Source organism: Populus trichocarpa, chromosome 12, assembly GCF_000002775.5.
Source record: "Populus trichocarpa isolate Nisqually-1 chromosome 12, P.trichocarpa_v4.1, whole genome shotgun sequence".
NCBI classification, from domain to species: domain Eukaryota; kingdom Viridiplantae; phylum Streptophyta; class Magnoliopsida; order Malpighiales; family Salicaceae; genus Populus; species Populus trichocarpa.
Genome location: NC_037296.2, coordinates 14,631,374 through 14,642,214, shown reverse-complemented (window position 1 = coordinate 14,642,214; position 10,841 = coordinate 14,631,374). Strand labels below are relative to the sequence as shown.

The 10,841-nt window shown below is 33.7% G+C and overlaps 1 pseudogene; it reads left to right on the top strand.

Moving 5' to 3' along the window:
* The first annotated feature begins 234 nt into the window (after positions 1-234).
* LOC18103966 (G-type lectin S-receptor-like serine/threonine-protein kinase SD2-5) lies at positions 235-9,358 on the top strand (annotated as a pseudogene).
* Positions 9,359-10,841: the final 1,483 nt, after the last annotated feature.

The window sequence follows — 10,841 nt, the reverse complement described above, 5'->3', positions numbered from 1 at the left end:
TGCGGGGCATAGACAGGACGACACGAATCTGACAAATGGAATCCCCTAACTGAACTGCTTACAAGTGGACCAATAATTGGCTTCCACGTATAGATAGAAATAGGATGGCCCACAAAAGGTGTTTGTCTTTTTTCAAGTGTTTTTCTGTCCATCTATCCTTAAATTATGAAGCCGCAACACACGTGTCAAGCTCTGGACTAACCACCACTCGAAAGTGACGTGTCTGGCCCATCGATGACACGTAGGAATGTGATGTCGGAGAAAAAAGATGAGAGGCGGCAGAGAGTCTTCGTTTGTGGGTGGTTAGAATGGACTTGGTTCATAACTGTGGAGAATGGCTTTCCTCATGTTGACTGTGGAAACTTGTTTGGACTCGAAAACTTAACTTGGGGTTAACTACAAATTAGTCCTTCATATATGCTCTACGTTTCAAATAAGTCCCTTAAGTGTACAACCTTTTGCCAATGGCTTGCTGTCCAAGTTCACCTAATACCCATGCTCTCAATCGACCCAGAAAAAAGAATGGGTTAAACTATATTTATTAATTATTATTTTTTATTATTATTAATATTAAACATTTTGAGCTTGGATTGGATTTGATTGGATCAACTACGTCATTAAAACCAAGTCAATTAAGTTTTATTAGGCTAATGACTTGCTCGATTTAATTAGAAACTCAACTCAAGTCATGATTTAAATTTTGAATTTCTCAGATAAACTTGTTAAACTGGTTTAGGTTTAATAACTATAACTATAATTTTAAGAGGCTTCACATTCAAATCTTTAAATCTCATGATTTAATGTTTTCAAATACATTAAATGTGTGTATATAAAATATATTAAAATATATTAGAAGGAATTTGCTTTTCAATGTAGTAATAAATAGTGAAAAGTTAAGGTTTTTTTTTTTTGGTCCTTGAGATTTTTTAGGACTTTTTTTTTAATTTCAATCTTAAAAAAAAAATTCATATTCCAACATTGGGTTTACTAGATATAGGACTTCATGATTTGTTTTGATTTATTTTCCATGAAATTATCATGGTCTTATAATCCAGATAATGAGTTTTACAGGCTAGCTGTGTGATTAATTATTTTTTTATGAATTTTTTTTCTCAACTTCATCCTTCAACATTGAGTTGATTATAAATTGGGCTTCATAATTTTTTTTATTTGTTTTCTATGAGGTATCATGGTCTCATGACCTTAAATCGCGAGTTTTTTTGGTTAACTATGTTGATTCGAGTTATTTTTTTGTTATTTTTTTTTTCAGCTTCATCATTCAACATTAAGTTAATTAGGCATTGAGCTTTATAATTATTTTTTTATTTTTTCTCTATGGGGTTATCATAGTCTCATGATCCAAGTCGCGAGTTTTGCAGGTTAGCCAAATTTACTTGAGCTTTTTGTCCTTTTTTTAACTGAATAATTTTTTTTCCAAATTGGGTTAATTGAGATTTGGAATTTATAACCTTTTCAATTTGCTTTCTATAAAGTTATTCTAGTCTTCTAACCCGGGTTTAACAGGTTAATAGGAAGTGAAATTTATAATTTTTTTATTTGTTTTCTATGGGGTTATCATGGTCTCATGACTTGGGTCATGAGTTGGGTCGGTTGACTTGAGGTTTTTTTTTTCCTTTTTTGTCAATTCTTTTTTCATTTTCATCTTTCAATATTGGTTTTATTAGGAATTAGATTTTATAATTTATTTCGGTTTGTATTTTATGAGATTATCTCAGTCTTATGACCCGGGTCAAGAGTTTGATCGGTTGACTGAGGTGGTTTTTTATGTTGTTTTTAAAAAACTTTTTCTTTAACACTGAGTTGATGAGAATTGGTTTTTATAATTTATTTTGATTTGTTTTCTATTAGGTTATTTCAAAATCATGAGCTGAGTTTGACAAGTTAATTTGGGTTTACTCGACTTATTTATTTAGTTAAGTTTTGTTTTAATTTTATCCTTCAATATTAGATGGATTGAGAATTGAGTTGAATAAAAAAAAAACTAATTGCTTTTTATAGGGATATTAAGGTCTCGTGACCTGGGTAGTGATTTAGCAAGTTAACTCGAGTTGATCCGAATCAATCTAATATGTTGTCGTTTTAATATCTAAAAAAAATATTATTTTGAATTTTTTAATATAAACTATATTTTTATCGGTCATAGTTATCTTTTAATATGTCAATTCAATCAAATCACATTAAGTTAATTCTCGTATAATTTATTTATTTATTTTGCAAAAAAAACACATTAATAACACCTGAATATTTTATTTATGTAAAAAATATTAATTTGACCCGCAACATAATACATATAATAATATAGTAAAGAAAATAATTAGTAAAGAATTTAGGGAAAATGGGGAATTATGCTTTAGTTAGTGTATTGTAACTATAAATAAAACTAAAAATGTTAAGGTCGGTTTAAATGTTCATGTCAATAATAAACCAAGATAATTTATTTTTTTAATTACATCATAACAAATTCATGTTACAACTCAGTTGGTTGAAGTATGCGAAGCGAGCTTAAAATCGTGTATTCAAGTGGTGAGGGTGCATATATTTTTTACATTGTAGCAGACAACATATCTTTTATCACATTTTCTTTTCAAAAAAAAAAGGACAGACGACTATTAAAAAAATAAAAATTAGGTCAGACGTGCGGGCCTCCGTTAAACCACGCTCTTGGTTAGGATTTATTTTGGTTTTGTTTTTTTTTAATTTTATTATTTGATGTTGGATTTTTATTGAATTTTATCATTTAGTATTGAATTGATTACAAATTAGTTTTATATTTTTTATTATATAATAAATTAAAAAAATTAATTTGACCTAGTAAAGTCCATAAACACGGTCGCGGTTTTGATGAATTGACTGAAATCAACCTGATATGTTTATATTTTTTTCTTTGAACCCATCTAGCTATTAAGGTCACACTAAATAATTCTCATTTAATTTAATTTAAAATTCAGGTAAAGCAGAGAATTGAGGACAAATTTTACGAGTTTTAACCATTGTATTTGTACCGAGTTTAGTGACATTTCTGGTTTTGTAAGAACCTAAAACACTGTTATGCAATGATAACTTTTAACATATATTTCAATCATTCTGTTTTGAAACACAGTATGATGATATGAAACAATGTTCTTGCTGGCTTTAATCCACGGCCTGTGAAGTAAGCATCTTTTTTCATAATCAAGGATTTTGAGAGAAAACTTTGAGCCAACACGTGGAGGTTTGACATGTCAAGTTTCGTCAAGAAAATAATTGCATCTGCCTAGCAGTAGTGGAATTGTGGATGATAACGATGATGGAGCCAATTTGGTCAAAGATCAATGATATTTTTTATTTTTTTGTATTTTAGTAGTATCCGTGCGATGCTTTCCTTTTGCTTTGATGAACAAGTGTATTAAAATTTGACTAGACAAATATAAATCAGATTAAAACAATAATGCAGATTAGTTACGTGACAATAATTTTTTTAGATATTGTTTTGGAAAGTAATTGAAATTATGTTTTTTAAAAAATTATTTTTTGTTTAAAATTTATTTTTTTATATTTTTTAGTCATCTTGATGTGTTAGTGTCAAAAATAATTTTAAAAAAATAAAAAAAATATATTTTTTAATGTATTTTCAAGTCAAAAAGAATTTTGAACTATAATCGATACCACATTTCTTAACATTAAAATTATTGTCGTGGCCTAGCGGGGGAAGATACCTTGTTTCCTTCCTCTGCACCTGAGTTCGATCCTCTCTGTGCATACCTGTCATCCTAGCTGTGTCTTACATATCCACTGGACTTGTAGGATGTTCAGTGGACCCAGAGATTAATTGTAGTGCGTGTAAGCTGACCCGGACACCTCAGGTTATAAAAATAAAATTATTTTAATTTATTTTATGGTTGTATTGTATTTTAATTTGGTAAGACTTTTAATCTTGTTCAGAGACTCTATTGAATATTAGTGGATAGATCGAAGACTGAAAGGAGGTTTCTCTCACAAGAAAATGAACAATTAATTGCTGTACCAAATAAATTTAATAATTCCTATTTAAAATTAAAGGGCTAGACGATATATATTTAATATAGCCGCCTAATGACTTTGCCACGATATTATAGTATTTTAGCACGATTACAAGCTCGAGTGATGGCTAAGATCCACGTATTTTATAGTATGAGGTGCGCATTGCATATATTCTTTTTATCACAAAAATAAAATATACGCAAAATCAAGCTTACTGACCGACGCAGATGCAAGAGAAGATACTAATAGTTAATGATCTTGATAGTCAAAACACTCTCTCCCCTTTCTTTTGTTATAAAAAATATTATCACAACCATCTAGGTGGTGATCCAATAATAAAAACTTGAAATTAAGAGGTTTGCTCCCTATGTGGTCTCAAATTCGAGTCCTGTGGTTGCTCATATGATGGCCACTAGAGGCTTACATGGTCGTTAACTTCAAGGCCCGAACACCCACGTTAAACTAAAAAAAAAAATATATTATCACCTCGAAGACTCAATCTTTTCTAAGTAAAAAAATTAGTGAAATAATATATTTTAAGTAATTATGATAATTTTATTAGTTCAAACTGATGACCACTTAAAATTATTATTTTATAAAAAATTTAATCTTGAAATGTATAAAATAAAATGTTTTCAATCCATTGTTGTAACTGTTAATGTAAGCCCATGAATGTGAGCCCATGGTTTTTCTGTAATCCCATAAAAAATTACTTTCTAGTGTTAAAATTATAAGAAATCCATCTCTTATTATTATGAAGCTTAAATTCAATAAACATAAGTTTTTTATTTTTCAGAAAAAAAAGAACTATAAGCAATAAGTAAACACCGTTCAACTAATAAAAAAAATATGAAAAAACTTTAATCCAATAATATTTAAAAAAATATATATTTTGATTTGTTTCATCCATGTAACAAATTACGAGACTTCTAATACAGAGAGTAACAACATTATTATCAAAACCTTCAAGTAAAAACTCTTTGAGTTGAAAACTTACACAGACCAACTACCTTGTGTTTACTTTTTATCAAATAAATAGATATGATGAGATTCGAACTCGTGACTACTTGAACTGTTAGATAAGATCTCAAAATATAATTTATATTATTTTCTATCATACCTTAAGATAAAACGATCAACAGTGTTGCAGAATCAACGATCATCAGTGTTGCAGAATCCATAAGCAGTAAAGGTCATACTAGCCTAATTTATAGCGGTGGAAGCAGCATTTGCACTAGTTAGCAGCTTGAATAGCATTTCGATTAAGCTTGATTTCAGAGATCGGATATGGACTTATACGCAAGGCTATCTGGCAGCTGAGGCTGTTGAAGAGGCAGCAGCAGAGACAATGATCAATGCTGAGGAATGTGGAAGTGAAGAAGGGAATGTTGATGGAATGAGACTTGTCCAGCTTCTGCTGAGGCATATGGCTTTCACGACAAGACACAGCCTCAGAACAAACAACTAGAAGCTGAACAAGTCTCGTTCCATAAGCATTCCCTTCTTCTTCAATCTCACCTTCCTCAGCGTTGATCATGGCTGCTGCAACCTATTTGATAGCTTCAGCTACAAGATATCTTTGCGTACATGTCCATATATGATCTCTGAAATTAAGCTCTGGAATGCTATTCAAGCTATCTATACATGTTAGATGATCTTATGCATTTGAAATATTAATCTATGTATTTCTATGTATTTTCACGGGCCCATACAAACATTTTACAAACCCTACAGATACATTGTTTTTCTATGCCTTTTCCCAGTAAAAGCATGTATTTTTTTTATACCAATCACAGGATAATTGCTAACATTGTTTTTTTATTATTAACATGGGTATTCAAAATTTTTATCAAATAAATGGGGATGATGAGATTTGAACTCGTGATCACTTGGTCATCAAGGCTCTGATACCATGTTAAATAAACATCTCAACCCAATAACTTAAACTGTTAGATAAAACCCGATGATATAATTTATATTATTTTATAACAAGAACCCATTACACAACAAAACAATTTCTAGATGAAAGCCAGGTGAAACCTTTGAAACCCATGCCGGATAGGCACTCCTTAGCACTTACTTTATGTTTTCTTATATATTTTTTCAATACATAAATTAACAAATTTTAATTCGATTTTGATTGGATTTTCTCTAGATTAACCGGGTCATAGGTTTATCAGAGTTTTTAATTAGATCATACCAAATTAATTTTCCTTTAGTTTTTGTTGAAACCTAACCTAATCTAAATTTTGAGTCATAGGTCAATTTATCGGTCAGGTTAGGTAAAGTTTTAAAACTAATTTTTTTATATCTACCTAATACATAAATTGTTGTTAGGAGCAAACAAATCCGATGCATAAATTGTCAAGAAACAGTAATTGTTCTTGCCCAATATTCATCTTCTCTTTTCATCTATAACAAAAAAGAAACCAGTATTTTTCTGTCCTTACTGATTTACAATTATTGTTTGATGCTTTCATAGTTAATGAAGTTTGGACGAGTGGGATTGGCCACTAGTTCTAGTCCTCCTCTAACATGCATTGATTGGTCATGTGGAGCAAAATACACGGTTTTCTCTTCTTGAATTTCCCCAAAAGAATAAAATGTAGCTGCAGTTGACTTGGTGGACTTTGAACTCGATTTTGGAACCAATTAAAAAGAAATTTTTTAAGCCTTGATCGTTCTTTCCCTCCCTCTTTTTCCACTGAAATTGTTTTCCTTGCAATGAATGTCTGTTGGCCTAAATGTTGCTGTTGGGTTTTTCGCTTTCTTGTTCTTCAACTTCTTGTTTACTTAATCACTGCCCAACCTTACGTGGATCCAGTTATGCTAGTCGGGAATTCATGGAAAACTAAAACGGTCGGTGCAGACACTTTTCGTGATTGATCAGTGGTGAGAGCTATCCTTGCTATCGCAACCTCTGACCCAAAATTCGCTTGTGGTTTCTTCTGCAATGGAACCTGCAGTAACTCTTACTTCTTTGTTATTTCAATTGCCAATGGCTATGGTTCCCCTGTAGTAGTTTGGTCTGCCAACTGAGACCATCCTGTTCAAAGTAATGCAACTTTGCAGCTGACATCGGGTGAGGGTTTGGTCTTGAAAGATGTTGATGGGAGCATAGCCTGGTCGACAAACACTACTGGTAAATCTGTTGCCGGTATGAACTTGACTGATATGGGCAACCTTGTGCTTTTCGATGATAATAATGCAACAGCCTGGCAATCCTTCGATCACCCAACTGATTGCTTACTTCCAGGTCAAAACCTGATGGCAGGGCAGAAACTCACTCCTACTGTTCCCTTGTCCAATTCGACCTTACAAGGCCTGTTTTCTCTTTCTGTCACTTACAAAGGATTGTTTGCTTCAGTTGAGTCCAATCTGCCACAAGTGTATTATCAACTTGTAGGAAATGCTGCAGAAATGAATAAGGATTCGACCTTTGTTAGATTTATGACTGGAAAGCTTAGGTTCGTTCTTAAATTCTTCTCCATCAACTGAAGTACCATATGAACAGATTTTCTTTGACCGGGCTTCGTCTGCACAGTACATGAGATTTGGCTCTGATAGACATTTAAGAGTTTATGAGTGGGAAGAATTCGATAGGTTCGGATGGAACGAGGTTGCGGATCTATTTACGGAGGAAATTGATGAATGTTCTTACCCTACAGTTTGTGGGAAATTTGGTATTTGCTCGAATGGTCAGAAATGTAGGTGTCCTGAACCGACTATCCAGGGAACAACCTATTTCAAGCGAGTAATCGAAAAGCAACCTGAAATTGGGTGTCTTGAAATTACTCCCTGTCTTGCAATGCTTCACAATCACAAATCTTTCTAGAGGTAAAAGTCACGAGCTACTTCGCTTTTCACGCCGACCTTGGAAATGTCACTTTGGAGACTTGCAAGGTGATGTGTTTAAGGAATTGTTCGTGCAAAGCTGCTGTTTTCCGGTATCATTCTGATCCTGCTATGGGTGATTGTTACTTGCCACCAGATATTTTTTCATTGAAGGATAGTGATAATAGTGGCTATCACTCTGTTTATCTTAAGGTGCAAAACGCTCCACATGCAGTTCCTCAGGGAATGAAGAGAAGAGAACTGGTGAAAATATTAGGATCCAGCATTGGATCCTTCTTCGGTCTACTTTTCTTAATTGGAATTTTGGTGCTGCTAGCTCGAAAAAGAGGAAATGTCTCTGATGTAGAGGAAGATTACTTGGAAAAAAAAATATACTTGGAACGCCTACTAGATTCATTTATGAAGATCTGAAAGCCATGACACGAAACTTCAATCAGGTTCTTGGTGAGGGAGGATTTGGTAAAGCTTTTGAAGGGATTCTACTTGATGGCACCAAAATTGCAGTGAAGCAACTCAATGGTTCAAGCCAAGTCAGGAAATCGTTTCTCACTGAGGTTGAGGCAATTGGTAGTATCCACCATGTGAACTTGGTAAGACTTCTTGGTTTTTGTTCTGATAAATTCAATTAGCTTCTTGTTTACGAGTACATGTCTAATGGGTCCTTGGATAATTGGATATTCTATAAAACCTGTGAGTTTTTGCTCGATTAGCATCAGAAAAAGAAAATCATCCTTGGCATAGCCAAGGGATTGGCCTATCTTCATGAAGAGTGTAGACAGAAGATAATCCATTTGGATATCAAACCCCAAAACATCCTGCTAGATGATAATTTTAATGCCAAAATCTCTGATTTTGGATTGTCTAAACTGGTTGACAAAGACCAGAGTAAAATAGTGACTATCATGCGAGGCACTCCTGGCTATCTAGCTCCAGAATGGTTGAGCTCAGTAATCACAGAAAAAGCTGACATCTATAGCTTTGGAGTTGTTGTCTTGGAAATGTTATGTGGGAGGAGAAATTTTGATCGCTCTCAGCCCGAGGAACAAATGCATTTACTAAATCTTTTTGAGAAAAAGGCAAAGGAGAATCGATTGATGGATCTAGTCAACAATCAAAGTGAAGATATGCGATTCAACAAAGCTGAAATGATGACTATTATGAGAGTTGCTGCATGGTGTTTGCAAAGTGATTATGCAAAGAGGCCTTCCATGTCAATGCTTGTAAATTTCCTAGAAGATGATGTGGAAATCGAAGGTAACCTAGACAACAGCTCATCGAATCCAGCATTGAAAACAATGTCAATAGAGGTTACTCCATTGGCGCCTTCTATTCTATCTGGACCAAGGTGACTGCTCACCATCTTCTCTGCATGGTGAGAAGCATTCCAAACTTACCAGAAGAAGATACTTGTCTTATCTTATGTGTCAACATTTTCTTTGCTTTGCAAGAATCAATGAATGATATTCTATATTGCTTTTCAATATCAATGGATAATATTTATGACCTGTTTTATCAATTAAGACAGAGTTTAGCATGATCAAAATTGCAATTATCTTTTTTAGGTAAGAGAAAACTGCAGTTACATTACTGCTCTTGACTCCGACGATCGATGATTACAGAAGTGTTCCTAACAGCAGTTTGCTCAACACCAGCAGCCCTATTTTTGTCAAATGGGAAAACATGCCATAGAGCTGAATATCATACATGAGTGCAAAATTTAGATTAAACATTTTCAGTGTTCCTGGTGACAGGTTACAGGTGAAAATTGCTACCCCAGACTCGGACATTACTACAAACATTCTTGATTTGAAGAGTCATTTAGCAAAACAATAGCAATCACTATAGGAAATTTACCAGCAGTGCTCTAGAGACAGCTAATAATCGCACCCACTGAAGCAACAAGCCTTGCCCCATATTCACAAAGATTATTATGGAAACAAGTAATATATTTTTCAATGCTATATGCTGGTGGATTAGAGGAGGAGTGCAGCCCACTTTCATTTCTAGTAGAATGTGCTTTTGTAGTTGGAGAGAGTAAAATTAGTGAACAGAAATGGAGTTAACCAATAAATTATGAGTTGTGATGGATCCAAAAAAATGACAAGCTTAAAAACACTTCCAAAAAAAAAACTTAAAAAACACTTTAAAAATATAGACTCAGGCATGGTAGTCCTAGATCCTAAGAAGAATGGGCTCGAGTAAAGAGCTGAGCCCACATCCCATGACCGTGGACCCGGACAAGAAGCCCAAGCCCATGCACAAGATATACGCCCAGTGTATGGGTGCCCAATTGGGTGTACCGCCCAGCACCAAGGGTGGTAGGCGTGGGGTTGGGTTATCACGTCCGAGCCTAACGTGTCTGAGTTCAGACAACGTGCTTGGACCCACTTTCATCTTTGATAGACTCGATCACCTTGCCCAAACCCAACACCTATAAAAAAAATTTATACTGATATGATACATATTATTTTAAATACAATATAATTCAAAATATCTCAAGGATAAAATTACAATTCAGCCTTTTCTCTTCATAAAAAAACAAGATTCATGAGTTATAAATACACTACGAATCCTTCAAGTCAAATATTCACAACTTTTCATTCTTAATATTTTTAGCATATATATTTTCAAAGTTTATCTCTCTAAAATATTATTGCATGTTCTCTCTCTACAAAGTTACTGAATTTACTATTGAAGATTCATCACGTCCATCAAAGGGGATCTTTTACAGGTACCAAGACTACCGGTTACTTGACTTACTAGGCATTACCTGCTACTACCATAGCTACTGGTCACCTACCAGGCACTACTTGCTTTTACAACAACTATCTGTTATCTTAACTTACCAGACACCGCCTGCTACTACCACAATTACTAGTTATCTTGGCTTATTAGACATCACCTGCTGCTAGTTATAAACCCCTCGGACTTTCCATATCAAGCCACTAGACACCTTTACTAGGGAG